At 38.2% G+C, this 15793-nt stretch overlaps 1 protein-coding gene across 3 annotated transcripts in view; it reads left to right on the top strand.

The window, feature by feature from the left end:
* The first annotated feature begins 1426 nt into the window (after nt 1–1426).
* LOC131691386 (uncharacterized protein DDB_G0271670) overlaps nt 1427–15793 on the top strand; it is a 159627-nt gene continuing 145260 nt past the window's right edge. For 2 of the 3 annotated variants that reach the window (XR_009305757.1, XM_058977730.1), the window contains exon 1: nt 1429–3763. The gene's annotated coding sequence lies outside the window, so the exon portion shown is untranslated. Of the gene's footprint in view, nt 3764–15793 lie in introns of all 3 variants that reach the window. The other variant, XM_058977731.1, reaches the window with a different exon arrangement.

Below are 15793 nucleotides of genomic sequence, written 5' to 3'. Positions count from 1 at the left end.
AGCTGAGCGACCCCAAATTCACTTATAATATATGGCTATGGAACAAAATTCTCTAAAAATGTATATAGCGGATAAAGAGAATATAGATCAAAGGGGTGGGAGGGGGCGTTTATGTAGAAAGAGATGGCGTGAGGGGAAGTTGAGAGGGGGCTGATGGAGTATGCAACACCCAACAGCATATTATACCCTCCATTTGAGATTTGGTTTATGAAAATCGATTTAGTCATCACCGAGTAATCGATGTGACTATGGAATGTGAAATATGTCCAGAACCCGAAAATTCCGGAACTGACAATAGTGGACATTAAATTCAAAGAATCTTTGATTGGCCATCAGTGATCTAGACTTGCAAATAGAAATGATGTAATCTAGACTTGCAAATAGAAATGGATTTTTATCCTTTGAAGTATTACGATTTTACCAGTTTATATGAGAAATTCCTAGGTGGTCGCAATAAACAACCTGTAGCTCCGGAACCAAATGTCAGATACGAATGAAGTTCAATAACAGTCCATGGGAGTATTGTATCTTTCATTTGAAACCAAGTTTATGGAAATCGGTCAAGAATTCCCTGAGAAAAAGGTGTGAGATTAACTTACGAACTGGGAAAGTACCCGGGGCATCAAGAACCGTCATAGGTGGCCAATGTGGTCAAAGCTGCTTAGAATGATCATTAGTGATCTAGACCCGCAAATTCGAGTTATGTTGCACCCTTTTTAATATGTATTACACCATTTGGACATCATGGTGTTACCATTCTATATGGGAATTTGCTGGGTGGCCGCACTCTTCAACCCGTAACTCCGGAACCGGAAGTTCGATCGACAAAAAATTCAATAGCAGCTTAATGGGAGCGTTATACCTTTCATTTGAAATCAAGTTTGAGCGATTCGGTTCAGCCATCTCTGAGAAAAGTGAGTGAGTTTTACACATATACACACACATACAGACATTTGTCAATTTCGACGAACTGAGTCGAATGGTATATTAGACTCGGCCCTCCGGGCCTCAGTAAAAAAATCGGTTTTCAGAGTGATTGCATATCCTTTCTATATGAGAAAGGCAAAAAACACAAAATATCACGGACACCCTTCAGCTTCCATTCAATGGAAGCGCCAGGTTTATCACGGTTTTGCCACGAGTAGGTAGGTACACTTCGAATCTAATACACGCTCGAACTCGCCACGGCACATGGCATGGCATCCCTGCAGCTATGCTGAATCCACGCTCGCGCACACACACGCGCGTCGGCACCGCTCCCGAACCAACACCGATGGAAATGGGAGAGTCCGCCGATTGCACAAGAGTATCAAAATCATTGGCAGCAGTAGCGGCAGAGGCAGCCGCGCCAGAGCATAGAATAATGATAAACAGCGACAAGCGCAATGTGTAAATGTTTAAACAGACTCTGTCTGGTCGCTTGGCCAGATATTCCGCTCGCAGCGGAGCTTCAGTTACTCGGCAGACCTCATCGAACCGAGTCGCGAATTTTGAACGGTGAAGAGCGCGCGCGAATCGTTGCACGAAGTGAAGCGTGTAGATTCTGTTCCCCCTTTTCTGTTTGTGTTGGAGTGGGTACTCGGTGGGAACAACGCGAACGAGCATTATTTTGTGAATATACGTCGAAAGGGCTATAATATTACTATACTGGTGCGGTTTTCAGGTCGGCTCGGGACCTAAACTACGCACATTGTCTACAACAAGTTCCACGAAACTGAGTGATATCCGTACATCAGTGAAGAAACTTATATGCTGTAAATATAGATCGGGAAAATTCTCGAGCAGATTCCTGTAGTTTGTAACGCCAGTGGAGGAGAGCTACGGAGCCAAGTGTTTGTTTCGTGCAAACCGGACTCGAATCGCGGAGAGTTTAGTTGGTGTCAGAAAAATTCGCGAAGGAAAAGAAAAGATTGACGGTGGAAAATCGATTTCCAGACAGTTCTCATACCGCCCAAGTCTGGTCCGCCAGACGGTTCCGCTTTGTATCTGTATGAAAGGACGGTCGGTTTATCGGTCGGTTGGACGGACGGACGGAAGAAAGTGCCGTCTCGCCTTTGCTACCGGAGAGGGAACGGAGCCTACCGATTTAATCAATGCAATATAGATGAACGGCGTCCGCACTGCAAGCTGATGATAGTTCAGCCATTTTTTCGCACATTTTTGTGTGATTTGAAACAATAAATAGCGGTGGAGCTTTGAGCAAACTATCCGATCGCATATCGGCCCGAGTGTGTGGATGTGTGAAAGCAACCACAGAAAAAAAGTAAGGTTAGGAGTAAATAAATTAACGGTACGGAGAGTTTGGAGTTAATCGACTGGCTGGATTGAATCAATTTTGGATCCCACCTAATTTTTTTGCCTTTGCCGGGCTGAGGATTGGTAGAGTAGTTAAGTAGCAGAATTGGCCACTATACATCGTCTTCCGTCGATTGCGTTAGTGTTTGTGTTTGCATATGCTGTCACTGGGCGATAGTGAACCGTCGTCGCGGTCTTCATCATCGCCGCCGCCGCCACCGCAGCTACACTCGTCGCAAATACACAACAGCCCAGCGGCTGAGCCCCAATAAAAATAGTAACAACAACAAAAATAACAACATCAGTGAGACAAGCAGACCGCAGCAGCGGCAGCGCTTGCGAAGGAACACAACAAGAGGGAATTCATTCAAGCAGTTCGCATAAAAGTGTGTGTTTTCCTCCCATTGTCGAGCGAGAACCAGCCAGCGAGCATTAAACGCAAATTTATGCTCGTGCAGTGTCTCACCAGTTGCGAAAAAATGGCAGTCCATTGAAACGCACACACAGCGTGTGTGTGTATGTCTGTATGTTCCGTGAGTGTGCATGAGAGCGCCTTCAGAAAGGGGATACCGAACGACACATACCTACGCTCGTTTGCACCCCTTGTGCCCGCAGGGAACAGGAAACCGGCCGTCAAACTGTGCCGTTTCCAGAGTGGTGCCTCGGAACCTTGAAGCACAAAGTCGTACATTTTGCCATCAGATAAGTCGCAGTGATAAGGTCTAGAATCGCCTGGTTCGCGTCCTCAAGCTTATCAGCTCCAGACCAAATAGGGCAGTACAGTGTGTATATCGGCTGGGTATAATGAGATTAGCGTGAGGCGGCAGTAAGTGGCAAAAAAACGGTAAGAAGACCCAAGGTCCAATTTAAATGTGCTTAGAGCGCAGCAAGTCAGTGGTGATGATCGAATGCAAATGAGCTCAACACCATCTCGTCAGCAGCAGCAGCAGCAGCACATACAGCCGAAGCGGATCCTTGTTGATGGGAATCGAGCCGCGTCTCCGTCGTTTCGAAACAAAGTAGTTTTGCCCCGGCCCGAGTGTGTGAATTCAAGAATTTACTACGATTGTGGAAGTGTGAGAAAAGTACAACGCCGAAGAGGGTGAAGTTCAGTATTTTTGTCGGCCGCGCCGAGAAGAAGTTGGAAGATTTTTCAAAACAAGCGACAAAAAGAGAAAAAAAAAATCAGCGAAGGAAAGTTAATAAAAGAATAAGAGAAAAATATTAGTTAAACAAGCGAAGCAAAATAAAGGTTAGGTGGTTCGTGCATTTCGTTGCGGTCGTAGAAGGGATTTTGTTGAATGAATTCTGTGGAAAATATGCCAACACCGGCAAGAAGCTAGTGGTCAAGTGTTTTGTGGCCGGTGAGGGTCAGTAGGAATTCAGGGTAAGCGGATCCAGTTGCCGATGCAGAGGAACAAGAAGCAGCCGGAGGTGGTCGCCTTCGAACTATCATCAAACTGTTGAGGTACGTTTTTTTGATGGTTTAAGGTGTTTGGCGTAGTAAAATTATGTTTAGCTTTGGAGCTTGTTTGAGGTCGGTGGAAACTGCCATTTTTGATGTACGACACTTATTCGATCCAGTGGCAATCCTAACCCTAACCGCGACAGTTGTTCGACATCGGGCTTATTCGAAACTTGATTATTTTTCTTTTAATTGTGTATAACATTAATTATTAATAATGGTTTCGTTTAAAATATATGGTTCGATATTTCCCTTATCCCGTTTATCGTCCCATTTATCCACGATGAAAAATTGTATGACTTAAGAAATAAGAAGAAAGTATGGAAACCACTGAAACAATAAAGTTTTTATCCAAAGGAGGCGAGTTCTATAGGGTGGGCAAATATCCTGGAAGTGCCCGTGCATTTTGTTGAATATAAACAGAGAAGAGAAGGGCCACTCAAAATCAAAACTTCTCACAATTCTTTTTAAAATCACTAGCGGCACGTGGTGTCGAAGCCCTGCAAAATACACTGTTAATCAACACATTAGTTCAAAATTATACGACGTTACTGGTATAAAATATCTAGCCAATTCATCCCCGATAATCCGACAAGTGGTCAGAATATGTTCTACCAAATAAAAATTGTCATGCAATAATTAATCCATCTTTCAAACATTGACTGCGTTTTTGGGTTTCAAACGGATATTTTACTTTAAAAATCTTTTTCCATCGAAAAACGAAAATTTTAATGTTGAAGTATGTAAGCATACATTTACGTTTAAATATCGAAACTTTTGACTGCACGGTTAATTCTTAGCGCACTGCCCAAGAAAGATTTTCAATGGATATCTTCCCAATGGTTATTGTATGTCCTTTCTTTTAAGAACCACCAAGCAAGGACATTAAATTTAAACACAAACAGCATTTTGTTAGCCAGCCATTTTCCTTTTCCAGGATTCGATATAAGTTTTTTGGTCCTTATAAAAGTGGAGGAAATTAGTTTATAATTATTTTCAATCTTTAATATTGGAGGCTGCTTTGTATAAATTCTCATGAGTACCTTTTCAAGGATTTAACGTCGCATTTCAATTTTTACGAAATGCCACCAAGGTCTGTAAACCATGACAATCGTTCTGACTACGCACCAGTGCTGCCACAATTAAACCTGTACTGGGAATTGAAAATTCTTCGTATTCTGTACCAACACAATGACAAACAAAATCATTTTATACAATTATTTTACATTCGAGACAGTGAGATACTGAGTTGGTGCTGATGCTGATATTTGGCTGCGAAAAACCAAAAAAAAATCCGACTCGGAATCAGTTGTTTCATTTGCGATAAAATTTCGCCAAAAACCAGTCAAAACTACAGAGTGTTTAAAATTTCCGAAAAATCTATAAAAAATTTAAATATTTCCAAAAATCTGTGGAAATCGGTGAAATTTTCATGAAAATGTTAAAAATCGGTCTTCTGAAAAAAGAAGCTGTGACCAAAAATCAGGCAATCTATGAGACGTTTGTTTGACAACTCAGTGGAGGGTTTTGTAACAAGTTTGTTTTGCTTTACTTAGTTAGTTCCGATTCGTTTGATGTTGGATCGAATCAACGGTTTTGTCGGACGTTGTGCCCAGCAAAGCGGAGTAACGTCAGAAGAAACAATCAAGAACTAATCATCTGATCCAACACGTCTCATGGATTACCTAATTGTTAAATAAATCTGTGACATTAAAGAAAAATGTGTGAATGTGCAACCCTGGCTGGGGCTTGTATTGATATTTGGATGCGAGATGTGACAAACTTGTATTCAGCAAATCAAATGAAGCCTATGGGTGCTTACAGAGTGGCGGCGAGAAGCTAAGCTGGGGCTAGGGCTGACGTTAGAACGCGAAAAACCTGCTTGCTGCAAACCAAAGGGATGATGTCAGAGTGAAAGCCGAGCGGATCTGCACCGGCTACCTGCTTTTACACTGACAGGTTCCATTTGATATGCTGCAAGCAGGTTTATGGCATCTCGCATCCTACTGGCAGTACCACCCAAGCATTATAACGTAGCCTAATATCTGCTTTAGATCCACATATAATGCTGTCTTGAAGAGCCGTGAAGCCTGATATTATGCTGGTATTATGCCAGAAAAGGAGAAATATAGTGCTATTACTGTGCATAGATTGACAGCTCGTTTCTGCAGTACTAATGCTTTTAGCATTAGCTTCAGTTGGCTGTCATTGTCCGCCATGGTTTTAAAATCATTTCTTATGTTTCCTTTCGGTATGATGAGCAAAAGGAAAATTATTTAAAATAAAATGTTCTGTTTAAAACCGTAATTGACTCTTCTAATGTATTGTAATGAATATCCTTAATGTGTTTTCGTTCTCACATGATATGAATGTTTCACGAAAATTACCTTTAGTATGTCTCGAACTGAGGTACCTTGCCTCGTCCTTCACGGTATGTTCACTGCGTTTGCACCCTAGACTATATTGCATATGTTCGATTGAAATGAAATATGCCCAATATAATCTTCAAGAAGAGTTGCATTACAAATAAACCCATAGCATAACAATAGCATTATATTGGCTTTTTATTTGCTCTATAATGGCACTAAATGCACTTGTAAAGCTTACATGCTTTAAAGATCCTTGAAGCATGTACGCGTTATATCAGCTTTATATACGCATATAGAGCCAGTGATAATGCTATATGTCGGTTGCGCTATTATGCATTATTGATGCTAATATAGAGCTTTATTGCATTGTTATTGCTGTAATGGAGTTTCAATGCAACATTAGTGCAAATGTATAGCCAATATAGTGCAATGGCTTAATGCTTATGGTTACTTGGGCAGCACATACACAGTTTCTCGCCGCCACTCTGTAAGCGGCCTATCACAGTAAACGCAAGCAATCCACGCAGATCCGCTCGGCTTTCATTAGGTTTGTTTCAATACACGGTTCTTGCTCCTAGTTGCTCCGTAGCAAACAGGAACAAAAAAAACTTGCTAATTTTTAATTCTGTTTGCTACTAGAAGTAGAAAAGGAGAAGAAGTACTTCCAGTTTCTCCTGGTACTGTAACAAACCTATTTTGACATCAATCCTTTGATTTGCTGCAAGCAAGTTTCTCAAATCCCGCATCCTAATGTCAGTGCTAGCTCCAGCTATTATTTTACCTGTCGTGTTAAAAAAAATCTACCAAACTGTACTTTTTTACAAAAATATGTTATCCGTACCGTAAACTGGGGTGACTTTGATCATTGGGGTAACATTAATCACTCGAAACTTTTTTCGTAGATCGCTTTTAAACCAGAATAGTCTACCGAATCATTTTAATTTGAATTGATTTTTACTCTAAACGTATAAAATACTGATTTGTTATACTTTTTGAGTATATTGTTCGGTTTTTGGGTACAAAAACTGCAAAAAACCGAAATTTGACTTCACCTGATTTTTACGAAGCTTCATAAAGTGTCTAATTTTTATAAAACAAATAAATCTCAGATTTGAGCAAGAGTAATAAATCACAAGCGAGTTTTTATTTTCCTTTAGATTGGGATATGCTAAATGTAGTTTTAAGAGTTTGTTTATTTTTAATACATTTTTTGTGAAACTAGTTGGCAATAATTTCAAATTATTTTAAGCTAAAATTTGCAACATTTTTTTTATTGTTCAATATTCCAACGTGTTAAAATGGATGAAACTTTTTTTACATTGATAAAACACTGAAACAAAACAGTTTTAGCAGTTTTAAAAGTTTTCAGAATTTTTTATTCTATTATACGAATTTTGATTACTCGAATTTTACAGTACATTGAAATTCTTTGTAGAATACTAATTAACATCTATTTAACAATGAGTATCTTTCCAAAATTAGTTTAAACAAACATTTGAATGAAAAGCATTGACATCGATAACTTAATGTGGGTGAACATGCAGGTTATCAAAGTCACCGCGGAACACGAAAACGGATTTCAACTTGAAATTATATTTGAAAAAATAGCTGTAAACGGGCAATTTTAGGTACAACCTTCCAATCTTGTTCTCCATACATCAGTACATGGTTTAAAAATATTAAACTCGAAAAAAATGCGTTGCGTCTAAAAACATGTAATTACTTCGAAAAGTGATCAATGTCACCCCTGTTTACGGTATCGTACAGAATTTGTACCAAAAATACTCGAAAAATCTGTACCTTTCTGAATAAATATGTACTTGTGGCATCGCTGCTACACACTTTTCAGATCTGCGTACCGAGAAGCTATTATTAATCAGTTACTCAGCAGCCAAGTTAAAGATTTTTTCTAAAATAAATTTAAAAATAGTTAAACTGTTAGAGAAAACAACTGCTGTTAAGACCGACGATGGCGAGATTGTATACGTTCATTGGGTCATTAAGCCATATCGTCGCTGTTGTGCTATCTTATGACAAGCGCCATTTAGCACATTTCGAGAAAAACGATTTTTAAAGTTTGAGATTGAAACTTATAAATGGTAAAAACAATTCAAAGAAGACAATTAATGCTTCAATCTATTCTGTATCAAACTCTCAAATATCACGAAGTTCGAATGACTATGTTGCGAGTTTTCACTAGAAATGTAAACAAAAGTCGCACTCACACGTGTCGTAGGCGTGTATTGATGGCAAAATTTGTATGGCGTGTCATAATTGTGCATGGAAAATTTTCCATAGAAAAAAAGCATCAATTATTAACTTTTATAAATATCTTCGGCTTTATTCCTAGAAACAATCGATGAGATGCATTTTAAAAGAAATTGAGCAAGCAATCTAGAAAAAATAGTAATTTTTAATTACAGTGTTGCCAAACATGAAATATTGCCAATTTAAAAGTAAAACTGCATATTTGTCGCAATACATGTATTTTTATTTTAAAAATTATTATGTCATTGTGTTCCTCAGACATTTTTACATATAAAAACATCTAAAATTTCTACATTACTTAAGCGAACCCCAAGATACAGTGATTTAAAGCAAAAAAATTAACAATTTCTCATCACTTTTTTCGCTATACATCAGTAACCAAGCAAAATTTCAAAATTCTGAAAACGCCATTTTGTAGAGAATTTTCAGATTAGTAATGTTGCATATCTAACTCAGTTTACCCCAAAATGGCGTTTGTCATAAGATAGCACAACAGCGACGATATGCTGTTTTAGATTTTTTCCGATGCAACTGACGTTTTATCGAACCTTTTTTTATTTTTTTTGTTCGAAAAATTACAAATATTTTTTTTACAAAATTGAATTATCACGACAAAATCTTCCATTGGATTCCCTAATGCGTTGCGTTGCGTTGCGTTGTGACGATGATTTTGGCGGATTGCACACTGACTTCATCATGTTTGACTGCTGATTATCTAATAAGAGTTGCTTAGGAAGTGGTAAGTAGGAATTCATACCAATCCGACCCATATTAAAACCTCAACAGCATGATAGCCATCATTGCCGGCCGCCCCCATCTCCATCGTTCACGGGGAAGGATAAAGGATAAGGTAGACAGGAAGTGTTGATGCTCCACCTACTTAACGGAAGGACGACGATTCATCAGACTCTTCCATAGGTGTCGCGGAGTTGGTGGTTTGGAAGGGTATCAGGTCTAGGATTCGCTCCAAGCAAACGATGCGACCTGTAAAGCATATTTTATTAGGTAGTTGTTTAGTTAGTCTTCGAGTGCACGATCACTCGAAAAAGAGATGATCTTGTTTAGTTTTTGGTTATTTTTAAACTCTGGGCAGCCGGCTACCGAGAGTATACTATGTTCCCTAAACAAAAACAATTTGAACTCCACACAGCCGATCGTGGGAGTATTGCCTGGAAAAGCTAATCTTATCTGCGTAATGGGCCGGATCACTATTTATTGCAACAGTATTTGGACAGAACTCGCTACTTCTTCTCTACGATATATTTATTGGCTTGAAAACTACCAAGTGACAGCATATTATACTGGCAAAAATAGCGCGAGATGTTATAAATCAAGGAAAGTATTTCTTATTTTCCATATCGGATTGTTTGTGGAATACAAGTATACGAGCGATAATACCGAACACTGAAGGGAAATATAAAGGATTGTTAATCTGATGCACGGGCTTGTTAGCAATAACGGAGCTTTAAATTAGGTTCATAAAAACAGACGCGGCGAATTTTCAATACGTATTGAGCCGTGTTCATAGATACTAGTCAGATTAGTCGTATTGGGGCTAATTTCCGATCAACTATTCATTTTTACGGCAATGTTTTCTCGACTAGATCTGTTCGCACCCTCTCATTCTGTTCGCACCCTCTCATTCTGCGGTCTAAGGACCAAATGTCATCAATAGACTTAGAATCGCGTGGAGGCATGAGATAGGAAACTTGTAAGAATTTTGCTATCCCACCGTTTGACTACCAGAATGGATGGGAGAACAGTAATACTAGCAAATACCGACTACCATAAGAGCGGTGCAAATTTGAACGAGTGACGTAGAGTACTGCACTGAAAAAAGGACCAGGAGTGCGATTTTACGAAGTTTTAGCTTCCGATGGCCCTACATTTTCTGACAAAGTGAAGTTCTTGAATGTTGAGATTTTTATTACTGTTTAGAAAAGCAAAAGTATCATAAAGCTAGTGTCAGGCCTTCATGAGACCTCAAGAAGTCACTTTTGGAGGTATTCGTAAATGTAGATTTGTCGGTAGACGGTTCCAAATATAATAGAAAAATACCTAATTTAACACAACTACAGATCACTTGCAACATAAAAAGCTTTTTGTGAAATTCGACAGCTCCATCTTAGGCCAATTCAATAAATTTCCTGCATGAAAGTTTCCATTTTTTAAAAACGGTTTTTAAGCCAAAGCTTTGGAAGTTAAACCTTGGCGTGGAAGTGCCGGTATATTAATATATTCTGTTACTTAGTGTAGAATTAGATTTCGTCATTTACGGCTAATATACAACCGCCAGAAGAAACTTAAAACGTTGGTACACAATCAAGAAAGGCGAATCAGAAAAGGTATATGTCAGTGATTCACTAAATACAGACTGGAAAGAGGGTAATATGGAAAACCTTAAGGTCCGCCCAGATTAAGTCTTCGGTACGGAACAAAACCTCGGCCTAGGAACTCCTAGCATGTTGTTAGTCGCCTCTTACGACATGGGAGCAGTTCCCAGAGGTTCTATTCTTGGTTGAAATAGTGCAAAAAGATAATCTTCCATTGGATTCCCTAATATGTACTAAGTGCTCTTGTGATCTTAAGTACTCACATTAGCTGTCACTGCATTGGATTGGAATTCAGAAAAAAAAGTTTACTTCTTCAGCTTAATTATCATAAGTAATATCCATGACAAATGGAAAAATCCACCACCCATGCGGAAGATCACGTTCCACTAGTTAGAAAGAGGGCTCTGCAATCATGTGCTGCTTACCAAAGGTACCTTACGAGTTACTCTTCAATATGCAAAATTAATAAAAGCGGACCAGGTAATCAGAGAACATTCCGTTGAAACTGGATGATTCTCCGGACGCCCCGCAAAAATAACAGGTAATGTCGTTTTAGAAAACGAGCGTTCAATGATTACATACAGCAATAACCATAATATCAATCAGAAAAGTAAAATCTATGATACGAAACGCAATAATACATTTTCTGATATTTACTGTACGCTTTAGCGAAGCTCGACCTTACCGCCTGCAACGATTTATACGAGCCAGTCTCAAAAGTTATACTAGTTCACTCAGGCAAAAAATACAGTGAATTTCATAGGAATATCGTATAATTTGTAGCCACAAGGAGCACGCATGTAAATCATAAAATTATCTTATGAAACGGCATTTATTTGGTCAAATCGGTTTGCTATGATTGCATGTTCCATAAGGCATCTTTGAATTATCATAAGACAATATTATACATTTCTCTTATGTTTATGAGAATCATAAGATGCTCGTATGAAACTCGAACGACTGGCATATGCAATAACTTGTAAAATGTTAAGATAATCATATAAGTCGTATGTTTTTCATATTTATCTTATGAAAACATAGTTTTGTTACTTTTCTAGTCATCATAAGGTGAATCTTATGAAATTCGCTATACATTTTGCCTTAGTGTTGAAACGTCACACGGGTGCACTCTCAAATCAAAGCAAGGAAAACCAGCAACAAATCGGATTCGCTTTTGTGAGAACTTTCGTAATTTTTTTTGTTCGAAGTGGTACTTCTCTTCTCTGATATAAATCTTGGTAGGCCACTATAAATACTGTCACACCCCCCATCAAAATCGCTGAAAAATGATGGGGCAATCGAAATAAAATAACTGGCACAATTCATAAAACAACAATAATTTTCATATAGTTTTGGTTTTAGACCTTAAACACCATTAAGGGGTTATACATGTTGAGATGCGGGAAAAAGGGAAAAGTTTGAATTTTTATAAAGGTATGTAGCCATATTTTTATGAAATACTTGTTATACGTTTAGCGTAGTACAATGTCCAATTTGCAAAATCCACTTGAGAAAATAAAAAATATTAATAACTGTCGAAGCTATAGCAATTTCCGCAAAACGCGTTTTTTCAAAGAGGTTTGCCGTGACTACGATTCCAGTCCAACAGCTCAACAGAAACCATCAAACTAAAAAAAAATCATTAGTATATGTACCTGTGGTGTCCTTGAACGATTGATTAAAAAAAATTCTTCTTTTAGGAAACGGTGACGATTTTTCCAAAAAAATCACTATTTTCACCTGAAAAAAATTATTAAAAAATTCATAACAATAATATGAAAATGTTGACGAAAAAATGGAATCGTTCAAGGACACGGCAGTTAAACTACGAACAAGTCAAAAAAAAAGTTTTGAGATCGGTTGAAAACTTTTCCGGCAATCGTATTCACCGCAAAGACTCTTTTGGGAGACATGATTTCGAGATAATCGCGTTTAAAGTTTCAATATAAGCAACGCCTCCATAAGGGAGCAAGATGAAAAACGCTATAACTTTGCGTCCACTGCTCCGATCTCTATAAAAATTTGAGGTAACATTCTTAAGAACCTGAGCTTTACGATAGAAGAATAAAAAAAATTCGATTTTTAAAATTGTATGCTCTTTGATGTTCCAACTGAGTGCATTGATTTTAACCCAATTTCAATCAAAGTTTTGATTCAATCTAGTTAAGTTTACATTCGTATTGATTTACATGTCGCTTAACTTTCATTATTTTTTTGTGTGTATTTTATTCTCATCTGCCAACTGAGCAATTTAGCTCCGTTGCTCCACCAGACTGTGATGAGGTAACAACAGAGCATCTTATGAAGCATTGCTCTGTCACAAACAAGAGGATTCAGCAATGAGAGAATGTGGTTTCTCTCTGCTCTCTTAGTTACTGGGCAACAAATGTGCACCAAAACAAAAGTCATGTTATTGGGGGTAAAAATTTTCTCTATCTCTTCGTTGCAAAGATGAGTAAAATGAAACCTACTAGTCTCATTGAAACTTGAGCCATTTGTGCGGAGGCTTTTCCAACTACTTCCCTCAGAGGATCGTAGGGTTGTACGCATTGCGAGCCAATTTAAATGCCTCCGGTTAGTCCCTGCGTAGTCGCCAAGCCCTCTTCCTAGAGGTCCCAGTTCGTAGATTTGGGATTGTCGTATGTAACGATATCTAGCGAGACATTTAAATGATCAAGATTCGAGCTCGTTCGGTACGATCTAGTTTGCCAACTCATGCGTAAACCGTCAGAGCAGAGTGTTACATCTAACACCTCTTCTCTATCAGATTGTGCAAATGTTAGGCGGTTTCCTATATTAATTGCAGTATATTGCATACATGCAATATTGTGCTGCTTCAGTATTCCATTAATTCGATGCCTCTCAAATTGATATCTGAGCTGCCCCAAATTATGTGGTGGGCATTTGCATCACTGCCGATTATGAGTGGAAACTCATTTCTGCCACAGTATGGTGATGGTTTATTATGCGGCAAATATGACGAACAAAACACGTATTTCTTGTTTATGTTATCAACAGTCATATTGATTGTGACAGCACAAATATCGCGAGTTGTGTGGTCGGATATAAGGCATGCGTCAACAGCAATTTTCGCAAGTATACATTAGGGTGGGACAGAAAATAGATAGATATTCCTGCTCCGAGCAACTTTTTGGATACCATTTGGGTTTTAGAGCAACTGTGTAAATTCTTAGCTCGATCGGTGAAACTATATTTTGCGCCAACTGTTTAAAGTTTATATGGGATTTTGTATTGGAAAAGTGACTTCCAGAAAATAATTTCTCCAGCAGTTTCCTATGTCCTCTTAAAAATAAATCGTTATGTCATTTTTATAGGAAATTTAACAAAGAAATAAAGTCTCTAAGACCACGAAACGATGTGACACCTGTGGAAAAATTTATTAAACAGAAACCGTTTGATACTCTGACCATTAATAATATATTCATTTTTCCTAGCACCACTGCCTTTGGCTGTCCAACTCACGTATATGGCACCCCTATCCCATTTGTATTGAACTGACATAAGTCAACATCTCAGTGGGCACACAAATTATGGGCCCCACTGACAGTTCAAATTGTTCCGCTTATTTTGCTCGAAGCTCGATTTTCACTAGTCAGATACCGTACGGCATGACTTAATTTTTAGACATTTGTTAAAAAGCGAAAATATTAGATAGCTAATTAAAGGAATGTGTTGTTTTGGACATGTCGGTGAATAACTAAAACTTTACACCATGGTGCACCAACAAATTAAACGAACTTGACTATCACAAAATTGTATTGAATGAAATTGATTCTGCTTATTGTGGATCGACCCTAATGCGACGTTTTAGGTGTTGGCATAGAAATCATGGCGGCGTAGCAGATACCTGGTCCAACTATATGCAACTTTATTTTGATTTTCTCTTATTGTGTTTAATTTAATGATCTGAACTATTTGGTAATTTCCTAAGTCTTTTGAGAGATAAATTAAGGCTTCTTTTGCACAAAATTGAAGAAAATTAAAAATTTTGTATATGGCCGAATCAGCAGTGATGCTATTAAAATTAAATTGTTCATCAATCTTCAGAGCATCAGTCGGAATTTGATTAATAACTTTCACAACAATCGTCAAATCGTTTTGCGGTCTTCGAGACTTTGTTTCCTTGATCAATTTTCTATAAAAATCTTACATCGATTTATTTTTAGGGGGCACTGGGGGACTCTTGGATGAATTATTTTGTAAAAGTTGTTTTTTCCATGCGAAATCCCATGTAATCTTTAAACCATGGGCGCAAAAATATAGTGTCTCCGATTGAGCTTAGAATTTGCAGTTATTCTAGGACCCAAATGGAACCTCCTAGAAAGTTGGAGCAAAACTTTATTTTTTCATATAACCGTGTCCCACTCTAGTATACATGCACGAGGTATTTCACGTGGATTTGACAGGCCATTTTTGTTGAAAGCTATAAAGACAGGGTTAAGTAGCTTTCCAACATAGAAATTTCCTTTGTGAAAATACGGTTCTCAAACCAAAGCTGCGAAAGCTGTTCCTTCCTGCACAAGGCGGGATAGATTCATACTTGGCTGTACGTGTATGCTGAAGATTAATTTGTGCTACTATAACCATATTCGATCACAGCACTACTCATTTCATCATCAGCATTTGTTGTACAGCAACTAGAAAGAAAAACAAACACGCTGGCTTATAATCGCCTATCGCGATTCCTGAAACTGTGTCCACTGTGTCACAGATTCGCTTCATACAGCGACTGGCATACTTTGGTCCAGCCAGCCATTCAGTCCTCGAGACGGAGAAACAGCTTAACTTGAGGACTTCTCTTTTGTATCAGATTATTTGCTTGACCTTGATCTGTGTTTATATCAGATTGTTTGCTAAAATCTAGATATTCTTGGAAGGTAGACTCATCGATTACTTTAAAAAATCTTCCTCATTCCAGCTGGTTAACTTCCTTTAGTTTGTTTCTTTTTTTTTTTTTTTTTGAAATAGCTCAATGCGACAACTTCACAAATCCGGTATATTTGACTTTTCGATTGATACATATTCGGTAAAACATGCAAATA

This window comes from Topomyia yanbarensis, chromosome 3, assembly GCF_030247195.1.
Source record: "Topomyia yanbarensis strain Yona2022 chromosome 3, ASM3024719v1, whole genome shotgun sequence".
NCBI classification, from domain to species: Eukaryota; Metazoa; Arthropoda; class Insecta; order Diptera; family Culicidae; genus Topomyia; species Topomyia yanbarensis.
Note: the sequence above shows the minus strand (reverse complement) of the source record. Positions and strands in the feature narration are given on the sequence as shown.